The sequence below is a fragment of the Scyliorhinus torazame genome, chromosome 15 (assembly GCF_047496885.1).
Source record: "Scyliorhinus torazame isolate Kashiwa2021f chromosome 15, sScyTor2.1, whole genome shotgun sequence".
In the NCBI taxonomy this organism is placed as follows: Eukaryota; Metazoa; Chordata; class Chondrichthyes; order Carcharhiniformes; family Scyliorhinidae; genus Scyliorhinus; species Scyliorhinus torazame.
The window spans coordinates 40,440,742-40,463,857 of NC_092721.1; the positions used below are offsets into that span (position 1 = coordinate 40,440,742).

Here is a 23,116-nt window from a genome sequence, read left to right on the forward strand (position 1 = left end):
TTTACTCCTTCAGGTGGGTGACATGATCTCGTACAAGGCACAGATGGATGGGAAAATAAGGGAGGAACACCAACGACTAGTGGATAACATTTTGAAGGAGGATGGGAAGAATGCGGAGAAACCCACACCCGGGTTATTGCTCAGCAGAAAGGAGCTTCAAATTAAGTTTAATTTGTTATCGACTGGGAATGTGGTCTGACTGTTAAGACGGGCTAGAGGGGCAATGTATGAATATGGGGTCAAAATTAGTCGGATGTTGGCAAGCCAACTTCGGCATCAGGTAGCCCCGTGGGAGTTTATGCAGGTATGGGAAGAAACAGGGAGTTTGGATCAACACCAGAACAGGTGAATTAGGTGTTCAAAATGTTTTATAGAAATTTGTATAGATCAGAACTCCCGGGGAATGAGTGGGATATACGAAAATTCTTCGAGGAACTGAAATTTCCTATTCTAGATTAAGAAGATGAGGCTGGACTCGAGGGGCACATAGGGGTGGAGGAAACACATATTGCAAAAGGGAAGATGCAGCCTGGGAAGGCAACAGGACTGGATGGATTCCCAGTGGAGCTCTATAAGAAATTTACGGTAGGTTGGATCCACTACGAGTAATGATGTTTAAAGATGCAGGGAAGGCGAGGATGCTCCCAGAGATGATGAGGAAAGCTTCAATTTCACTATTGTTGAAAAAAGATAAAGATCTGATGGAGTGTGGGTCATATCAACTGATATGATTCTTAAATGTGGACATTGAGTTATTGACAAAGTGATTGGTTCTTAAATTTGTTATGGGCGAGGCGTTTTCAGAACCCCAAAATGTATCACGGAGTTCAACCAACCTCTCCCTTTAATGGATTTGTTGCTTTTCCTAGCACACGGCTTTTTCCCTAGGTGTGGGATTACAATTATGGACATGTGGGTTTTTAAACACAAAACACTGTTTATTCCATGAACTCAACTTAACATCTTAAATAAACATTGGATCTCTTAACACCCCTTACTTCAAAGATAACTCAGAAAATATTGCAACAGTAAATAATTCCTTAACATGTTCCTTCAAACTTCCAAGAAACTTAACACCTTTAAACAAAATCACATCAAGTTAAAGGCTTTACAATTATGAGTTTAAATCACCCAAATGGCCCAGAGATGATCTATTGTGGCAGACACCACAGCTTACTGCAAACACAGACACACACAAGCTGTTTTTAAAACTTGCAGCTCTCTGGAAACACACAGACACACACAAGCTGTTTTTAAACCGCAAAACGAAACTGCAAAATTAAACGGCAAAATGGCTGACCTGACCTCAGCCCCACCCACTCTCTGACATCACTGTTTTCTTAAAGGTACATTGCTTAAACATCCATGTCTTAAAAGTACCCTCACATCACAAATTAGAGAAGTGCCTGCCGTGGATAGTAGGGGAAGACCAGATGGGATTCGTAAAGGGGAGATGGTTAGCTTCAAATGTACAACAGCTGTTAAACGTGGCTTTGACCCCAGCAGAGATGAAGGAGCAGGAGGTGATACTGGCATTAAATGCAGAGAAGGTGATTGATGCAGTCGAATGGAAATATTTGTTTTCAGTGTTGGAACAGTTTGAAATTGGGCCTAAGTGCATAGCTTCAATCAAATTATTGTACACAGATCCGAGGGCGACTATACGAATGAACATAATGAGCTTGGAGTATTTTCGGCTACAGAGGGGAACGAGACAGAGGTGTCCCCTTTACTATTTACATTAGTGATCGAACCCTTGACCATTGCACCAAGGAGGAAAAAGATGTGATCACGTTGAAAGATTTGTTTCTTAATAATAATAATAAGAAGAATAATCTTTATTACTACAAGTTGCCTTACATTAACTCTGCAATGAAATTACTGTAAAAATCCCCTAGTTGCTACATTCCGGTGCCTGTTCGGGTACACAGAGAGAGAATGTCCAAATTACGTAATAGCACGTCTTTCGGGACTTGGGGGAGGAAACTGGAGCACCGGAAAAATCCACACAGACAGGGGGACTAACAGACAGACTCCGTACGGACTGTGACCCAAGCCGGGAATCGAATCGCGGACCCTGCCACTGTGAAGCCACAGTGCTAACCACTGTGCTACTGTGCTGCCCTTGAAGGTTGTTTTGCAATATTTGAAAAACTGAGGGAAATATAAGCTCCCAAGGAGGGATGCCTTTACGTATACACAGATCGGAACTTTCGTATTGGTGATCTTCCCAATGTTACCCCTTTCTTCTTTGCTGGAGAGGTATTGATGGTGTTGGGGCAAGAAGGGAAAGTTGCCTCTACTATTTATGGAAAATTATGGAAGCAGGATCAGAGTCCCTGGATAGTGTTGAGGCCAAATGGAGGAGGAATTGGGGGAGACAGTAGAAGAATGGGTTTGGTGCAAAATTTTACAGAGGATAAATGCATCAACCTCATGCGCGAGGTAGTTCACAAAACACAATTGAAGTAGTTCACAAAACACATTTGATGAGATCGAGAACAGGTCACCTGTTGTTGCTAATTGTGTTGCTCTCTTTGGTTGGCTCTGAATATGGCGGTCAATATGGGCATCTTCCTTAATTCTAATTACGTTTTGCTCTAGAGTCGCCAGGTATCTTTCAATACCGCCACAAGGTTCAGAACGAATACTGATCAAAGACTCGATACACCAGTTAGTTAGTTCAAAGTCAAATGCTTATTTATTTACACACACAGTTAAATATACTCATGCACAAATACTACAGATCACTACTGCTAAAGCCTATACTAAGCTTCGGGCGCCCACTCAGTCAGAGGAACAATGGCCGTTGTTCGGTTCTGAGGCTGCTGGGGTGGAACTTCTTGTACCCAAAAAGGGCTTTGCGTGCTTTTGGGCGGGCCTTGAACTTGGCCCCAATTAACTGGGCCGTTTCTCAATCGTTCCTACCGATTTCCTGCAATAAAGGGGTGGGTGCCCTGATGGCTGGGCATGTCTTAGGTGGCCATTGGCCTGCTTTTTTCTGGTCTCCTCTGGTGCTGGGGTGCCTGCCTTAATATCGTTTACTTAAATGTTACTCTTTTGTCCCCGGAGATGGCCCATTAGTATGCCAATGGGTTTGCAGTTTTCGTCTTGTCTGGGAGGTGTGGCTCCAATCAACAGACAAACCCTGAACCTGCTTGTTTTCTCAGTATTTTCGATTTTCCCTGCAATCTTTGCAAAGTGTCCATTTTGTAATCGGGAAGTGGCCATCCCAGATGGCGACATGCCCTCTTTGTGATCCTCAACGCAAAGCGTGAAGGATCACATTACCGCGTGTCATCATTCTATGACCAAGCAGGGCACCCATAAGCACTTCACGGGCTCTACACTGCCCTATCCTATGAAATGCAATTTTTATCTAAAATCATTTTAATTACATAGATCAGTATAAAACTTTACGGGGTGCTATGACATTCAGGCATGCATTACAAAATAAAAAACTGGAACCTCTAACTATCCTCAATAAACTATCCTCACTCAAATAATCAAAAATAATTCTACAACACTTTAAATGTACAAATAGCAGCAACACAAGTTTCTCTGGCTTGGCAGTCAAGCACAGAGGTTTACATTTCTTTATTGAACAAAACACACATAAAGAAAAACGGATGCACTTTAATTCACTCAAGGGGTTGGGGGGTTTGGTTTATTCCGAAAATAGGGGACCTAAACGTGTATAGAGAGCGGTAGGCTCTCCTTCGCCATTTTCTGAGTCTAAATGTCTGCACGACACTGCAGAGTAGCGCCAGTACTAAGAGTGATTCTGCTATGTAAGGTAGTGAATACCAGGTTATGAACTTGTCACACCAGGTCGGGGTGTCGGTAACTGTCTTGGGGTTAACTATCTCGAGGTGTAGTGTATGGTAGGGGTGGGAATCATTCACGGCCTGTGTGGGAGGGGTCATGGGGGTAGCGTCCGCGTGCAACTGAAGGGATCCCACCAAGATCCAGGTGAAAAACGTGAAGGTTGTCTTCATCTTTCCTTTTGTCGGTCTTCTTCTTTTTCTTTCCCTGGGGTTCCTGAGATTCCCGAGTTCTATGGACACAAGCATAATATCTGTTATTATCTTGCTTAAGATCTCGCATGTCTGTCTGTCTGTATTTTGTTGCCAATTGCCCTTTATAATTGGTCACCATCTGTGACTCCCTCATTTTTTTGTTTTCAACCGGATATTTGGACAAGACATCCGAGAAAAATACTGACACAGTGCGAGCCATCTTGCAGCCTGTGCAATCTACCATCCTAGTGTTTGAGGATGTAAATAGCATACGGAGGCAAACTAAGGGTTGCCAAAAAACAAACAAAAGAATTTTGAGCCAAAATGGGGTGCTTATGGGCCGCGGCGGATAAGAAATGGGTGGAATTCCCGGGTAAGACGGTGATCAGTGCTATATGTGCTCTACCCGAGCGTAGCTAACCAGAGGGGTGGTCCTCAGGCAGGATGGGGATCAGTACCGTTTCTCCACTGCCTGAGCGACCGGCAAAAATGGGTAAGAATGTGGTCGTCGTGGGGGGCTGCCACTCGTGATCGAATCAGGAGAGTAGCTATGAGTGGTGTCTGCCGACAAACTAGTTCCTCTGAACGGTTGTCTGTGGACAAACTTGTTCCATTAACTGCCATTGGGCGTCAAAAGAGTGGTGGCGTGGGGCCATGAAAAACTTTCAAATTCACAAACAACAAACATGTACATTAAACGAACAAGCATACAACAAACATGGTGCAGGTTCCATTAGAAAGGACACCGTATCTTTCCATCGGTTCCTTTTTACCATCATCTGGACACCTCATTGCTCAGTAGCGAACAGGGTCGCAAAGGGATTTGTTTGGTGGGAGTCAGACTCTATGTCATCATCTTCTCCCGGCTGCCATACTCTTGACTGGAGTAGTTTGGCTAAAGCTGCTTGGGGCGAATTGGCGTCCATCTCATCATTCCAGATGAGCCTGAACGAATTGTATCGGTGCCAGAATCGTGTGTCGAGGTTGGAGCTACTAGGGTGTAATCCGTAATCGTCGGGCGGTGGGTCTGGTTCAGGGGCTTTGATGTATGTGATTTCAAAGAGGTCACTAGAATCATGCTCGGATTCACTGGGAGTGGGGCCTGGTGCAGGGGTATAATCATAACGTGGTGTGCTGTGGCTGTCGTCATTGCTGTCGCTATCACTGTCGCTGTCGCTGCTGGTTGAAGGAAGGGAGAGGCGGAGTCGTGCCTCTAGGGGTGGAGTTGAAGATGTGTCTGAGGACAGGCTGGACTGGCTGGGGGAGGGTAGGAATATGTCATCTGTGGGCGGGGCTTGCTCGTCTGCTGCTGCGAGCAAGATGTGGTGTGAATGGTTGTTCTGCGAGCCATAAGCCTTAAGCTGGTTTATGTGGAACCACGCAGACTTGCCATTGGGATATGTGATCTTGTATACAGAGGGGCTTACTTTGTCCAAAATGGAGTACGGTCCAGAAAATCTGGGGGAAAGGAATGAACTGGGGTTGTCTCGGGAAAGCATCAATTGCTGCCCTACTACAAACTCGGTGCGTGTACCTTTTTGTCGAAACAAGCTTTGCTTTGTTTCCTCCAGGTCCCAAGTCTCACAGCTGCTGCGTGTTGGACTGCCTTTATGTTCTCAATTAACTGCTGTACAGCATTTTCATGCATGAGAGTGGTGACTGCGGGGCTGGCCAAATCCAATCCTCATAAATACTCTGTCTCTTTCATGGGGCGTCCGGTCATGTGGATTTGGGGGGTTTATCTTGTGGTCGTGGATACCGTGTTTCTTAAGAACATTAGTGCAATTGGGAGAACTGAGTCCCAGATGCTGTTGTTCTGTTGTACCATTTTCCTGAGAGTGGCTTTTAGAGTTCTGTTCATCCTCTCTACAATGCCGCTTGACTGGGGGGTGGTAGGCTATGTGAAACTTCTGCCTAATTCCAAAAATTGTGAGCACGTTTTTCATTACTCGTCCTGTAAAATGGGAGCCTTGATCAGACTCTATACTACGTGCGAGACCCCATCTTGTAAAGATGTGCTGTGTTTGGATTTTAGCTGTTGTTTTGGCCATATTTGTTCTCGATGGAAAAGCTTCCACCCATTTTGTGAAGGTGTTGATGAACACCAACACATACTTATAACCATTTCTGCAGGGATGTAGGGGTCCTATATAATCTATAGGGGAGTCCTATAGGGGCCCTATAAATTTGGGCAGCATGGTAGCATTGTGGATAGCACAATTGCTTCACAGCTCCAGGGTCCCAGGTTCGATTCCAGCTTGGGTCACTGTCTGTGCGGAGTCTGCACATCCTCCCCGTGTGTGTGTGGGTTTCCTCCAGGTGCTCCGGTTTCCTCCCACAGTCCAAAGATGTGCAGGTTAGGTGGATTGGCCATGATAAACTGCCCTTAGTGTCCAAAATTGCCCTTAGTGTTGGGTGGGGTGGGTTGTGATGATGGAGTGGAGGTTTGACCTTGGGTGGGGTGCTCTTTCCAAGAGCCGGTGCAGACTCAATGGGCCGAATGGCCTCCTTCTGCACTGTAAATTCTGTAAAATCTATCTGCAAATTCATCCAAGGGCCATTAACAGGGCGGGTGTGACTAAGCTGAGCCTTTCTTGCATATCTGTCCGGATTGTTCTGGGCACAGATCAAGCAATTTTCAATGTAGTGAGTAACATGGGCTTTTAAATCAGGCCACCAGCAGAGAGGTCTGAGGTGGGTTAGGGTGGGTTCAATGCCTTGGTGTCCATGATTGTCATGGAACTGACAAATAATCTGGTTTCTGTCCTGGCTGGGAACTACAGAAATGCCTTCTTTCAAAATCACACCGCCATGTGTGGTAATTGCGTTCTTAAACTTGTCATACGGGGCTGGGATGGTTCTTTTAAAAACTGCTCTGAGTTTTTCATCTTCCTTTGGGGCCTTTGCTGGATCCTGAATGTTGGTCTGTGAGACCTGAACTTCGTGTACTGGGGTGCTCTCGGGGGGGTTCCAAAAGAAACCGTGTCTGGAACCTGCCTTCGCTAGGACGTCTGCTTTAACGTTACGGGGGGTGGGGGGGGGGGGAAGAATGGTGATGACTGCGAACATTAATTATGCCGTATTGCCTATCTTCAGCTGTCTCTCGGATATGTCGGAGTAATGGGGCTGAGGATAGGTGCTTTCCGGCTGTGGAAACAAATCCTCTAGTTTCCCACAGGGGTAGGAATTCCGTTAAACTATTACAGACATATAAGCTGTCCGAATAGATGTCTGCTGGGGTCAGAAATGAGTCAGGGTGGTCTACAATGGATGCTATGGCTGCCAGTTCTGCTGCCTGTGAGCCTAGATGTCCTGGCAATTTTAGTGAAATCTCATCTAGGGCGCGTCCCTGCACGTCTTCTACATAAATGCCGCAACCGGTAATTCTCTTTCCGTTCTAAACTGTGGAGGAGCCATCCACATAAATTTTCAGGGTGCGCACATGTCTGTGGGCTGGGGTCTCTGGGGTGTATTTCCTGCTTTCCTGGGAGCTGACTTAGGTATAAATGGTGTAGCCACTTAAAATGGCCAACTCCCGATTGAAAATGGCGAACGGCAAAGGCTGATGGGAAAGTCAGCCAACAAGACACAAATGAGCAGCTGCAGGTTGGCTGTATATTTACCTCTGGAAAGGCCAGACAAGATCGATACCAGCAATCATCAGCATAACAAAACACCAGCCATCTGCATACTAATGAGAAATCCCCGGGAACAATAAGCAACATTTAGACACACAAAGCAAAACCAGACTCTGGCCAGTTCTTAAACGTAGAATTTGTGCATGAGTAGTGATTACTGTGTATAATAAATGTGCTTTGATTTAAATCTTACTGATCGGTGTATTGGATTATTGATCATTACTCGGACATGAACCACATGGCGGTATCATAAAGATACCTGGTGACTCAAGAGCAAAGGTAACTAACAGAGCAATTGAACTAAGGCAAAATTAGCAACAATGGGCCTGAATTATGGTTTGTGGTGATGATCTCACACTCATGTGGGGTGCCTGCATATTGCAAATTATCGGGTAGGAAAGTGTGGGTCTTGGTTCTTTTAACTGTAATGTCCCGTCCCTGTAAAAGAAGGGTCCAACGGGCTGCACGGATTTGGATGACTGTGCCATCTTTAAGGCGACCGTCTAATAATAGCTGTGTTGGGGTGTGTTCAGTGGGAATGGTGATGGGGGTGAGTCCTGTAATGTAGGCAAAGTACTGTACTGCCCAAAAAACTGCGAGCAGGTGCCTTTTGCAGGAAGAAAATCCTTGCTCGACAGGATCTAACACGCGTGAGGCGTATGCCATGGGGCGTAATAGGTCATGATGTTCCTGGAGGAGCATGGCCCAAAGAGTTCGGTTGGTGCTTGCAACTTCGATTGCATACGGGGAAAGTGGATCTGGGACCTGTAATGCTGAGGGCTCTCTAAAAAGCATCCACGGCATCCGTGTGCTGTGGAAGCCATTCCCAAGGTGCCTATTTCTTGAGAAGGTCGGATAGGGGCGCTGCTTTTGTGGCGAAACCGTCGATATGGTTTCGGCAGTAGCCAACCAGTCCTAGAAATGACCGGAGGGCTGAGACATTATGGTGAAGGGGCAATTTGACGACCGAGTCATTTCTCTTTTGCTCGATCTCGCGTTTACCATGAGTGATTACTGTACCCAAGTAAATCACTTTTTTCTGCAAAATCTGGGCCTTCTTGGGGTTGACTTTACATCCAATTTCTTTTAGGAGTGCTAAAAGTTCGGCGAGAAGTGAAATGTACTCTCCCTTTGTGCCTGTCTGTGGTAGCAAGTCACCTACATACTGGACCAGACAATCGGGTCGGGAAAATTTTGCTCGTCCATTTGCCAGCTGTCGGTGGAAAATGGAGGGGGAGTTGATGAAGCCTTGTGGAAGGCACGTCCATGTATATTGTTGTCCCTGGAATGTAACGGCAAATTTGTACTGGCACGCTTTATCCAATGGAATGGAACAACAGCCGTTGCTAATGTCCAAACCCGAAAAAGTTTTTGACTGGAGTCCCTGTTTGAGCATGGTCTCGGGATTCATGGCTACGGTGGGGGCTGCTACTGGGGTAACTTTGTTCAGTTCCCGGTAATCAATGGTCAGTCGCCATGATCCATCAGGTTTCCTGACGGGCCAAATTGGTGCGTTGTTCATGGAGGCTACTGATCTGAGTACTATTTGATAAAGCAGACTCTCTATTACTTTGGAGATCTCTCCCTCTGCCTCTTGGGGAAAACCATACTGCTTTTGGGGTCTGGGGTCGGGACCTGTAATATTTACCAAGCCAGCTATTTTGCCACAGTCGTGCTTGTGCTGTGCAAATGCTGCTTTGTGTTGCTGCAGGTCTTCCCTAACTTGTTTGTCCTGACTAATGGCTCGAGGGTCGAACCAGAAGTCTCTACTGATCTAATCCTGTTTTCAAAGTCTCCAACTGTGAGCATGGCGGGGGCTCGTGCTGCCTTTGCCATTCTCCATACACTTTTATTAACTGGATCAAATGAGAGGTTATGGGAGCTAATAAAATCGATTCCTAGGATGTGTTCAGCTGTCTGGGGTAGATCGACCAAAACTACAGGGTGTTTAGTTGTAATGTTCCCTATTTGTATCGCTACAGGGGCTGTGATGGATACTTGTTGTAAATGACCTGTAAAGCCGCTGGTGTGATGGTGTCTGTCGTGGGCCACGTGTCTCGCTGGAATATCGTGGAGGAACTGAGTGTGGTGCGGGAACCTCCTGTGTCCCAAAGAAATTCTACGGGGTGCCCCCGGACTTTGCCTGCTATGACCGGTCTACCGGACTTGTCCCAAACGGTGTTGCAGACCCAAGTTGGGTTGCCTGAACACCGTCAGTCGGTGACGTTCATCTCTATGTTTTCTGAATGAGTGCTAACGCCAAGGATTGACTTTGCCCTATTCTTATTTATGGTGCCTGTCTGTTGGTTTCTCTGCTGCTTCTGGGGGGCTTGACACTCTCATGCCTAGTGTCCTTATTGTCCACAGTTGTAACATTCCTGGGATTTTGGCTGTGGTGAGTTGTTCCTGTCCTAATTTACCCATGCGAGGTTCTGGTGCGCTTTAACTGGATTCATGTCTGCCTGCTCTTCCTCGGGTTTTGCAAGTGTGGTTTTGGCTTGGACGGATTGTTCCCAAGGGCGGGACAATCTCTTCAAAACCCATTTCTCGTTGTGGGCCTCGTCTGAGGCGTCGTAATTTGCGCAAGCTCTCTGTCCTGCCTCTGTCGCATGAGAGACTAGGATTTGGCCATATTATCCGCGGACAAATGGGCGCGGGCTAACTCTCCGAATACCACTGTAAAATGTATCCACAAGCATCCAGCAAACGCTGTGGGATGCTCTATTTTCTTTTGCCTACACTTGTTTAGGCCTTCTAATGGGTCTCCTCTGTTATAGCCGATCGCATCTAGGATCGCTGTGTGCATCTCTTGGAGTGTGCCTCCTCCTACATTCTGTGGGTCGGGAAGGGCTACCACGACTGAAGGGTCGAGGCTTAAAACTGTGAGCTTCACTTGCTCCTTTTCGTTCAGGCCGTACATGGTAGCCTGCTGTTTAACTCTAGCGAAAAACTAGTGGGAGTTTCATGTGGGAAGGAACGGTGTAATTTCTCCACACGCTTCCCATAATTGGGTCACGGTTAATGGGGTTGTGTATAGGAAATCTGCATTTCCTTCTGCTGCGGTGTGTTTTTACAGGGTTCATGGAGGGGTGTTCTGCCTGTTCAGTTGGGGGTTGCAGCGTTTTCCTCTTTTGGGGTTTTTCTTGCATACATGTCCCATGTACGTATCTGTGGGCAGTTTTATTTAACTCCTGCCAATCGGGGCCGTTTTCCTGGTCTAACTGGAGTCCAAACGGACTTTGAAATCCATTCGGGACAGAAAGCAGAGATTGCAATTCAGCAATTTGCTTCCGGCACTTTGCGTGATCTACGGAGCTCTGCCTTTGTTCTGTCGTGGAAGTGTGGAGTTCTCGTAGGGCTGCTTTCAAATCATTGCACTGTTTCTGCAATTGTTCTACCTGTTTCTCGGTTTCTTGTCTTACCAAGACCGCACGTTGCGTGTCCTGGTAGGACTTTTCATACTGGGTCTGGAAACTACTCAAATGGGCGAGACAAGACTGGTGTGCCTACTTGGCATCATCCACCTCTCTGTCCCTCACTGCTAACTGTTCTCTTAAATCATTAGTTTCCTTCTCAAACTCGCTCACATCTCCCTCACTTTTTCTGTCTCTCTCCTCAATCTCTCTACGGAGCATTCCAACGACCTCCTCTGTTCCACGCAATTGTGCCAAGCAGGACACGATTACCATCGGCTTGCAAGCTTTCCCTAAGCTCTTCTGGTGGATCTCTGACAGGTTCTCCCACCAAGTATGTCCTATACTCCTGGGACCTGTTTCATCATTCGCGCAGAATTCGCTCCAAAGGGGCCATCCTTTCCCTTTGAGGTACTTTCTGATTTCCTCTCCCCATACGGGACACTATCCTACTCGACTGGTTGCTGCAACCTCAACTTCCTGGGGGTTCATAAGGCGTTCCATTGCCTTCATTGACATTTTCTCTATCTCTGTGGTTCTCTACTGAATTTGGAACAGGGGGTGATAAAGTGGTGATGTAAACACGGGTACTGCTTACGCTATTTTCCGGCCTAATGTCGCCACCTGGGTTGGCCACCTCCCGACTTAAAATGGAGGTCCGCAAAAGCTGCAGGGAAATTCAGCCAACACAGGCAAAAACTAGCAAGTGCAGTCATCCTGTGTATTAGAACTTGCAAAAGCCCAGACAGCACTGAAACTCACAGCCATCTGCTTACTAATGAGCGATCCCCGGGTTTAAGGTGAATAAGGCCAAGCCAGACTCCTCGGCGCCAGCAGGAGCCAAGACAAAGGAAAGCCAACGGACAATCAGGGACCACTCAGCGATCAGAGAACAGCTCCAGTATTGGAGAAATCGATCCAAGTGATCAGAACTTAGTCCAATCACTTGGAACCAGGTACGGGGTCCACCACGAATGGCACAAAGCCCCTGGGAACTATAACGTAGAGTCCCCAAGTTCAAATCATCCTTCTTGGCAAGGTCACTCAGCAGCGAATCAACCCTCGAGAGTGAACTGCCCAAGCTGCCGCACCAACCAAGTAAGTCTCCAGTCAACGCACGCTACGAGATAGGTGCTCTTAGCTACCAGTCCATACCAGCTTTTGAATCCTGCAGTTACAGAACCCAAACAAAAGGTCATTTGTTACCTTGACCTGGTGGACCAGTCCAAAGCTAAGTATAGGCCTTTTAGTGATAGAGAATAGTCTAGAAAGTAGAGTTTATGCTTGATTAGTGATTTACTGTGGATAATAAATGTGTTTTGATTTGAATCTTATTAATTGGTGTGTTGAGTTATTGATCAGTACTTGAACTTGAACCTCGTGTCTTTGTAAAGATACCTGGTGACTCTCGAGCAAAGGTTATAAAACAGAACAAATTGAACCAACCAAAAGTTATCAACACTACAAAACTCTTAACAGTTTTACGCAACAAAATCTCTCAGGTTTAGCTCATATCCCTGTTAGTACGCATGCATTAACACACTTCCGAATCTCAGAGGTTTGATCAGTATCGTTCTCACACTTATGGTTTTTCTGTTTCCAATTGGATTCCAATTCAAATTTGGGTTCTCTCAGAGTGACTTGGCCACTTCTAAGTCGAGTCCCGTCAGAGGTTGCCAGTAAATGTTGCTAATTGTGTTGCTCTCTTTCGTTGGCTCTGAATATGGCAGTCAATGCGGTCGCCTTCCTTAATTCTAATTACGTTTTGCTCTAGAGTCGCCAGGTATCTTTCGATACCGCCACAAGGTTCAAACCGAATACTGATCAAAGACTCGATACACCAGTTAGTTAGTTCAAAGTCAAATGCTTATTTATTTACACACACAGTTAAATATACTCATGCACAAATACTACAGACTAAACTATCACTACTGCTAAAGCCTATACTTAGCTTCGGGGCCCACTCAGTCAGAGGAACAATGGCCGTTGCTCGGTTCTGAGGCTGCTGGGGTGGAACTGGTGTGGGATAACAGCTAAGGACGTCTGTCTGGTAGCGTGTGTTGACCTTGGACTTACTTGTTCTGGTGCAGCTATTGGGCAGGTCTCTCCTCGGTGAGAGCCGGAGCCAAGAGAACGATTCTCTCTTGGGGGATCCTTCTTATACCCAAAAGGGGCTTTGCATGCTTTTGGGCAGGCCTTGGACATGGCCCCAGTTAATTGGGCTGTTTCTCAATCGTTCCTATCGATTTCCTCCAATTAAGGGGTGGGTGCCCTGATGGCTGGTCGTGTCCTAGGTGGCCATTGGCCTGCTTTGTTCTGGTCTCCTCTGACGCCGGGGTGTCTGCCTTAGTATTGTTTACTTAAATGTTACTCTTTTGTCCCCAGAGATGGCCCATTAGTATGCTCATGGGTTTGCAGTTTTGGTCTTGTCTGGGAGCTGCGGCTCCAATCAACAGACAAACCCTGAACCTGCTTGTTTCCTCAGTCTTGTCCATTTTCCCTGCAATCTTTGCAAAGTGTCCATTTTGTAATCGGGAAGTGGCCATCCCAGGTGGCTACACTGTTTGAAGGGGTTGAGGACATTTGTGATAAATGCAGGAGGGGGCTGGCCAATCATGTACACATGTTTTGGTCGTGACTGAATCTGAGGAAATTTTGGAACACCTTCTTTGGGACCACGTCGGCAGTGTTACAGTTGGACCTAGACCCCAGTACCCTTGGGGCCATATTTGTGGTGTCGGACATTCAGGGAGCTCCAGATAGGGGCAGGGGCAAATGTCTTAGACTTTGCCTCGCTGGTGGCGAGCAGGTGGATCCTATTGGGTTGGAGGTCAGTTTCTCCACCCTGTGCCTCAATATGGCTGGAAAATGTAAATGGAGTTCATGAGCCAAGAGAAGGTCAAATTTAGTTGAAGAGGGAATGAGGAGGGGTTTCATAAAAGATGGCATCCATTCATATCTCACTTTAACTAAATAACCTCAGTCAGCAGCTAAAAGAGGGGGGTATTTATTTAGTTAATGAATTGTTTTTGGGTTGAGGAAGGGATTGTTAAATGATAGTTAAATATGTGTGATATAATTTATGTAAACAAAAATTGTAAATGCTAATCAAAATATTTTTAAAATAGACATTGCTAATGGCGGTTTCTTGATGCAGACACCAAGGATACAAAGAATCTGAAGAAAAAACGGTTTGTAAAGTTGAGATTCACGGAAAACAAAATACAACGGTGTGCGAGAATTATTGGCAATGTTTTGAAAACTTTTGCTTCTCCCAACGCTACTCATTATAGTGCTATTTATTAAGCTCCCGTGCCCTTTAAGTTGCTTTCATTGTGCTGAATTGAATTTTAATTGCATCATCACCACCTTTTAAATGCCTTTCACTTTTCTATTATAGTTGCATCAACCAATTAATCTGTTTAAACTTGCGTTGATTTGAAAAAAATCTCCTCCTTTAAAGTTCAGATTTAGTCGAATATAATTCCATTCACTGCCCATAGAGACAGCATGTAGAAATGTCATTTGATGGTTGATAAATTAAGCTGATTGTTTTGTTTACTTTTTACAGCACATCAATGCGTTGTATTATCTTGAAAATCCCTTGTCCCGCTAATTCAGAGTCTGTGGATCAAACCTATATTGAACATTTTACAATGAAACTTAGGCTGATTCAATATGCTTAGACGTTTTGTCTTTACCTTTGCTCGAGAATTCCCTTTAATTGCTTGCAGACTCTCACTCCATGGAGATAGGAGTCGATTTCCCATTGCCTTGGTGCAGCAGTTCGATCTTCAATAAGCTAAATTTATATTAATTTCGCTTAATTTATTTGGATGAGTTTACCAGGAATCTACCAGCATATTGTATTAATTATGCTGCAATTTACTATATACAGTCCGTCGAGGTTGAAGTGAAAATTTTCATAGGCAAATTCTTTACAATGTAAGCACAAAGAGGAGTACAGAATACACAGTACAAACTATCCTGGATTGTGAAATAGTATTTTACAAGGTCATATTGAAGCATGGATGTGAACACAGTGGAGAGAGGAGACATACTTTTCTCCCCCTGAGTGCACATGGACCTTCTTTTGGCACATGTTATTACCTCTGCCACACAGCCGTGTGTCAATCGCAGTCCAATCATTTGGAACCAGGTACGGGGTCTGCCCCGAAGGGCGGGAAGCCCCTGGGGACTATAAAGTAAAGCCCCCAAGTTCAAATCGTCCTTCTTGGCAGGGTCACTCAACAACGCGAATCAACCCCTGAGAGTGAACTGCTCAAGCGGCTACATCAACCAAGTAAGTCTCCAGTCAACGCCCGCTACGATATAGACGCTCCTTGCTACAAGTCCATACCAACTTTTGAATCATGCAGACTCAGGACCTGAACGAAAGGGCATTTGTTCCCCTAACCTGGTGGGCCAATTCCGAAGCTAAGTTTAGGCTTTTGAGTGATAGAAATAGTCTAGAAAGTAGAGTTATATGTATAAGTAGTGACTTACTGTACATAATAAATGTGTTTTGATTTGAATCTTACTAATTGGTGTGTTGAGTTATTGCTCAGTACTTGAACTTGCACCTCGTGGCGGTATCATAAAGATACCTGGCGACTCTAGAGCAAAGGTTAAACAAACAGAGCAAATTACGAATTAAGAGCCAACCAAAAGTTAGCAACAATAGGATGCTCTTTCGGAGGGTCGGTACAGACCTGTTGGAATGAATGGCCTCCTTCTGCACTGTAGGTATTCTACGATTCGACAATTATTCGCAGCAGTTTGTCAATCTGACACTCTCTTATGAAACATCAATGGATCATTATTGTCTATTCCATATACACTATTTTCTACAACCCATCAAGGTAATTTACAAACAGCCATTTCCGAACCTCATCCCACCTCCGCAATGGAGAATGACCAGATATGGAATTACAGGCTGGTCATGAAGATCGACTGGGCCAGCATGTCACCAATCTTACTGGTGTAGCTCCAACTTTAGGGCTTGTGGGCACCTTTCCTCAGTTGTTCAACAGTTTCATAATTTCACCACCAGCAGTAATGCTTCTTTCGATGATTTTTCTCCCAACTGACCATACCAGAACACATCACCCAGAATCCTTAGAAGGCTGCAGAATGTGTTTAATCTACTAGAAATCATGTCCCTCCTGCATCCAGCTATGGTAGCTCACAAAGACAAACAGCCTTTTCTCTCTGAGGTCTGTGTGATGCGACCATCAATTCACACGAGACAGAGAGTTGAAGTGAACAGTGGCTTTAATCAACTAGAACAGTGCCTGCCTGTGACTGTTCTGCACTGAGAGCCGCCTACAGGGCAGCTGCTCTATATACCTCTCCTCAAGGATGCGGAGCCAGGGACAGAGCCCACAAGGGTACCAACATGATACAAGCGGTGTAATACAATACAATGGTCCATAGGTGGAGCCCACAAGGGCAACAACATAGTACAATGCAATACAGTGGTGAATGGTTGGCATAATACGTTCACCACATTCATCCCCTGTTAAAAAATTGAAGTCCAGCAGGGGTGAAGGGCACACAGGTTGAGTCTGTCCGGCGCCCTGATTGTGCGCTGCCATCGCCTGAGCTCTGGCTTCGCAGCGGGCACGGGTGTCGAATTCGTCGGTGAGGGCATGGATATTGAACTCGGCGATGCGGGCATGGGTGGTGAACTCGGCGATGCGGGCACAGGTGTGGACACCGAGACCATGTCTTCTGGAGCTTCATCCCTGTTGGCCAGCGATGGGTGGACGGGGTATCAGACGGGGTGTGGAGGCCATGCAGGGGCGGGGGCGCTGTTCGGTGTAGGTTGGGGGGTGTAGGGAATGGTCGTTGGGGATCCTGCGGGCGTCAGGTCCCGGAGGGAGAGCATATCTTGTCGGCCGTCGGGGTGCGCTACGTATGCATACAGGGGGTTGGTGTGAAGGAGCTGGACCCTGTCGACCAGGGGGTCGGACTTATGGGTCCTCACGGGTTTCCGGAGGAGTACGGGCCCCAGTGTCTTCCGCCAGGCTGGAAGCGAGACCCCGGAGGTGGATTTCCTAGGGAAAACAAATAGGCGGTCATGAGAGGTCTCGTTCGTGGCTGTGCAAAGAAGTGACCAAGTGGAGTGGAGCACGTCGGGGAGGACCTCCTGCCAGTGGGAAACTGGGAGATTCCTAGACCACAGGGCCAGGTGGACAGCCTTCCATACCGTCGCGTTCTCCCTCTCCACCTGTCTGTTTCCCCGGGGGTTGTAACTGGTAGTCCTGCTCGAGGCGATGCCCTTACCGAGCAGGTATTGATGCAGTTCGTCGCTCATAAAACGAGGAGCCCCGGTCACTGTGGACCTAAGTGGGGAAACCAAACAAGCTGAAGATACTAGACGGTGGCCGGGGTCATGTCGGGGTATGGGATTGCAAAGGGGAAGCAGGAGAACTCGCCAACGACGTTGAGGAAATACGCGTTGCGGTTGGTAGAGGGGAGGGGCCCTGTGAAGTCGATACTGAGGAGCTCAAAGGGCCGGAATGCCTTCACCAGATGGGCCTTATCCGGTCGATAGAAGTGCGGCTCACACTCCGGCAGATTTGGCAGTCCCTGGTCATGGCCCTGACTTCCTTGGTGGAGTAGGGCAGGTTGTGGGCCTTGATGTAGTGGATAAGCCGGGTGACCCCCGGGTGGCAGAGGTCATTGTGGATGGCCTGGAGTCGGTCATCTTGCGTGCTGCCGCATGTGCCGCGGGACAGGGCATCAGGGCATCTGGGGGCTCATTGGATTTCCCAGGACGATATACTATATCATAATTATAGGTGGAGAGTTCGATCCTCCACCTCAAGATTTTATCGTTCTTGATTTTGCACCGCTGTGTATTCACGAACATGAAGGCTACCGACCGTTGGTCGGTGACGAGGGTAAACCTCCTGCCAGCGATGTAGTGCCTCCAGTGCCATATAGCTTCCACGATGGCTTGAGCTTCTTTTTCGACTGAGTAGTGTCGAATCTCAGAGTGTTGAGGGTACGGGAGAAAAATGCTCCGGGCCTGCCTGCCTGGTTAAGAGTGGTGGCGAGGGCGACCTCTGACGCATCGCTCTCCACCTGGAAGGGGACGGACTCATCCGCCGCGTGCATAGCGGCTTTGGCAATATCTGCTTTGATGAGCTGAAGGCCTGGCGGGCCTCAGCCGCCAGTGGGAAGATGGTGGCTTTGATAAGTGAGCGGGCTTTGTCCGCATAGTTGGGGACCCACTGGGCGTAATAGGTAAAGTACCCAAGGCATCCTTTCAGGGCCCTGGGGCAGTGGGGAAGGGGGAACATAGAACATAGAACACCGAAAAATACAGCACAGAACAGGCCCTTCGGCCCACGATTTTGTGCCAAACCTTTGTCCTAGATTAATCACAGATTATCATTCAATTTACAGTGCAGAAGGAGGCCATTCGGCCCATTGAGTCTGCACCGGCTCTTGAAAAGAGCACCCGACCCAAAGTCAACACCTCCACCCAACACTAAGGGCAATTTTGGACACTAAGGGCAATTTATTATGGCCAATCCACCTAACCTGCACATCTTTGGACTGTGGGAGGAAACCGGAGCACCCGGAAGAAACCCACGCAGACATGGGGAGGATGTGCAGACTCAGCACAGTCAGTGACCCAAGCCGGAATCGAACCTGGGACCCTGGAGCTGTGAAGCAATTGTGCTATCCACAATGCTACCGTGCTACCCTTAAGAACACATAAATCTACACTATATCATTTTACCGTAATCCATGTACCTATCCAATAGCTGTTTGAAGGTCCCTAATGTTTCCGACTCAACTACTTCCACAGGCAGTGCATTCCATGCCCCCACTACTCTCTGGGTAAAGAACCTACCTCTGATATCCCTCCTATATCTTCCACCTTTCACCTTAAATTTATGTCCCCTTGTAATGGTTTGTTCCACCCGAGGAAAAAGTCTCTGACTGTCTACTCTATCTATCTATTCCCCTGATCATCTTATTAACCTCTATCAAGTCGCACCTCATCCTTCTCCGTTCTAATGAGAAAAGGCCTAGCACTCTCAACCTTTCCTCGTAAGACCTACTCTCCATTCCAGGCAACATCCTGGTAAATCTCCTTTGCACCTTTTCCAAAGCTTCCACATCCTTCCTAAAATGAGGCGACCAGAACTGTACACAGTACTTCAAATGTTGAATTACCAAAGTTTTGTACAGCTGCATCATCACCTCACGGCTCTTAAATTCAATCCCTCTGTTAATGAACGCGAGCACACCATAGGCTTTCTTCACAGCTCTATCCACTTGAGTGGCAACTTTCAAAGATATATGAACATAGACCCCAAGATCTCTCTGCTCCTCCACATTGCCAAGAACTCTATCGTTAAACCTGTATTCCGCATTCATATTTGTTCTTCCAAAATGGACAACCTCACACTTTTCAGGGTTAAACTCCATCTGCCACTTCTCAGCCCAGCTCTGCATCCTATCTATGTCTCTTTGCAGCCGACAACAGCCCTCCTCACTATCCACAACTCCACCAATCTTCGTATCGTCTGCAAATTTACTGACCCACCCTTCAACTCCCTCATCCAAGTCATTAATGAAAATCACAAACAGCAGAGGACCCAGGACTGATCCCTGCGACGCCACTGGTAACTGGGTTCCAGGCTGAATATTTGCCATCCACCACCACTCTCTGACTTCTATCGGTTAGCCAGTTTGTTATCCAACTGGCCAAATTTCCCACTATCCCATGCCTCCTTACTTTCTGCAGAAGCCTACCATGGGGAACCATATCAAATGCCTTACTCTACATGTACTCTACATCCACTGCTTTACCTTCATCCACATGCTTGGTCACATCCTCAAAGAATTCAATAAGACTTGTAAGGCAAGACCTACCCCTCACAAATCCGTGCTGACTATCCCTAATCAAGCAGTGTCTTTCCAGATGCTCAGAAATCCTATCCTTCAGTACCCTTTCCATGACTTTGCCTACCGCCGAAGTAAGACTAACTGGCCTGTAATTCCCAGGGTTATCCCTAGTCCCTTTGTTGAACAGGGGCATGACATTCGCCACTCTCCAATCCCCTGGTACCACCCCTGTTGACAGTGAGGACGAAAAGATCATTGCCAACGGCTTTGCAATTTCATCTCTTGCTTCCCATAGAATCCTTGGATATATCCCGTCAGGCCCGGGGGACTTGTCTATCCTCAAGTTTTTCAAAATGCCCAACACATCTTCCTTCCTAACAAGTATTTCCTCGAGCTTACCAGTCTGTTTCACACTGTCCTCTCCAACAATATGGCCCCTCTCATTTGTAAAACAGAAGAAAAGTACTTGTTCAAGACCTCTCCTATCTCTTCAGACTCAATACACAATCTCCCGCTACTGTCCTTGATCGGACCTACCCTCGCTCTAGTCATTCTCATATTTCTCACATATGTGTAAAAGGCCTTGGGGCTTTCCTTGATCCTACCCACCAAAGATTGTTCATGCCCTCTCTTAGCTCTCCTAATCCCTTTCTTCAGTTCCCTCCTGGCTATCTTGTATCCCTCCAACGCCCTGTCTGAACTTTGTTTCCTCAGCCTTACATAAGTCTCCTTTTTCCTCTTAACAAGACATTCAACCTCTCTTGTCAACCTTGGTTCCCTCACTTGACCATCTCTTCCCTGCCTGACAGGGACGTACATATCAAGGACACGTAGTACCTGTTCCTTGAACAAGTTCCACATTTCACTTGTGTCCTTCCCTGACAGCCTATGTTCCCAACTTATGCACGCCAATTCTTGTCTGACAACATCATATTTACCCTTCCCCCAATTGTAAACCTTGCCCTGTTGCACGCACCTATCCCTCTCCATTACTAAAGTGAAAGTCACAGAATTGTGGTCACTAGCTCCAAAATGCACCCCCACGAACAAATCTATCACTTGCCCTGGTTCATTACCAAGTACTAAATCCAATATTGCCCCTCCTCTGGTCGGACAAACTATATACTGTGTTAGAAAAGCTTCCTGGACACACTGCACAAACACCACCCCATCCAAATTATTTGATCTAAAGAGTTTCCACTCAATGTTTGGGAAGTTAAAGTCACCCATGACTACTACCCTGTGACTTCTGCACCTTCCCAAGATCTGTTTCCCAATCTGTTCCTCCACATCTCTGCTACTATTGGGGGGCCTATAGAAAACTCCTAACAAAGTGACTGCTCCTTTCCTATTTCTGACTTCAACCCATACTACCTCAGTAGGCTGATACTCCTCAAACTGCCTTTCTGCAGCTGTTATACTATCTCTAATTAACAATGCCGCCCCCACCTCTTTTACCACCCTCCCTAATCTTATTGAAACATCTAGAACCAGGGACCTCCAACAACCATTTCTGCCCCTCTTCTGTCCAAGTTTCCGTGATGGCCATCACATCGTAGTCCCAAGTACCGATCCATGCAGGGGAGTTGCAGGAGGGGGCGCATACGGTCGGGGTCGTGCCCTAGGACTCCATTTTCCATGACATAGCCGAGGATGGCTAGTCTGGTTGTGCGGAAAACGCATTTCTCCTTGTTATTAGTGAGTTTGAGGGCCTGGGCGGTTTGGAAAAACTTCTGAACGTTGGCGTCGTGGTCCTGCTGGTCGTGGCTGCAGATGGTGACATTGTCCAAGTACGGAAATGTGGCCCGCAGCCCGTACTGGTCCACCATTCGGTCCATCGTTCTTTGGTAACGCCAAAGGAGACCCGGAGGAAGTGGAAGAGGCGGCCGTCTGCCTCAAAGGCCGTGTAGTGGCGGTCTTCTGGGTGAATTGGGAGCTTGTGGTATACGGACTTCAGATCTACCGTAGAGAACACCCAGTAGTGTGCAATCTGATTCACCACGTCCGTTATCCGGGGGAGGGGGTACACATCGAGTTGCGTGTACCGGTTTATGGTTTGGCTGTAATCTACAACCATCCGGTTCTTTTCCCCGGTCCTGACGACCACCACTGGGCTCTCCAGGGGCTGTTACTGGCCTCGATGATCCCTTCCCGCAAGAGCCGCTGGACCTCAGACTTGATAAAAGTTCTGTCCTAGATACTGTACCGCCTGCTCCTGGTGGCGACGGGTTTACAGTCGGCGGTGAGATTTGCGAAGAGCGGGGGAGGGTCGACCTTCAGGATCGCGGGGCTACAAACGGTGAGGGGAGGCAGGGGCCCGCCGAACGTTAGGATCAGGCTCCTGAGGTTGCACTGGAAGTCCAGTCCCGACAGAAGAGTAGCGCAGAGATCGGGGAGTACACATAGTTTAAAGTTTGCATATTCAACGCCCTGTATCGCGAGGTTCGCGGCACAGTACCCCCGAATCTGCACTGAGTGCGATCCGGAAGCGAGGGAGATTGTTTGAAAAGCAGGGGAGATTTGGAGAGAACAGCGCTTTACCGTGTCTGGGTGTACGAAGTTCTCCATACTCCCGGAGTCAAACAGGCAGGGCGTTTCGTGCCCATTGACCCGGACGGTCGTCATGGAGTTCCTGAGATACTTTGGGCATGACTAGTCGAGGGTGAACGCGCTGAGTTGCGGGTAGCCGGCGTTGTCAGAGGTGGTGGGGTGGTCCCAAGATGGCTGTCCCCATCGGCCGCACGTGTCGGGCGGCATTGAAGGTGGGGCCAAGATGGCGGCCCCCATGAGTCGCACATGGCGGGCTGCGTGGGAGACGGCGGCCAAGATGGCAGCCCCCGTGAGTTGCACATGTTGCGTAGAGTCGAAGTTGGCTGTCCCCACAGACAACACAAGGCGGGTGATGGGTCCGACGGGGGCGGAGCTGGCAGGCACGCAGCCACGCTGCGGGGCCTGCGAGCCTGTGAGTCTGAGAGTCGGGCCTATGATTTGGAGGACTTGGACCTGGCCAGGCAAGCTTTGGCAAAGTGTCCTTTCTTGCCGCAGTAGCTACAGTTCGCGTCCCGAGCCGGGCAACGCTGCCTGGTGTGCTGGTTCTGGCCACAAAAGTAGTAGGGCAGCCCCCCGGGTTGGGCGAGCAGCCACGCGGCACAGGCCAGAGGTACTCTCTGGTCAG

At 47.5% G+C, this 23,116-nt stretch overlaps 1 long non-coding RNA gene across 1 annotated transcript in view; it reads right to left on the reverse strand.

Moving 5' to 3' along the window:
* Window positions 1-2,678: 2,678 nt before the first annotated feature.
* Window positions 2,679-23,116, reverse strand: part of LOC140391384 (uncharacterized) — a 107,963-nt gene continuing 87,525 nt past the window's right edge. Inside the window, exon 2 of the long non-coding RNA XR_011935033.1 lies at window positions 2,679-4,057. This is a non-coding gene — a long non-coding RNA (uncharacterized lncRNA). The remainder of the gene's footprint in view (window positions 4,058-23,116) is intronic.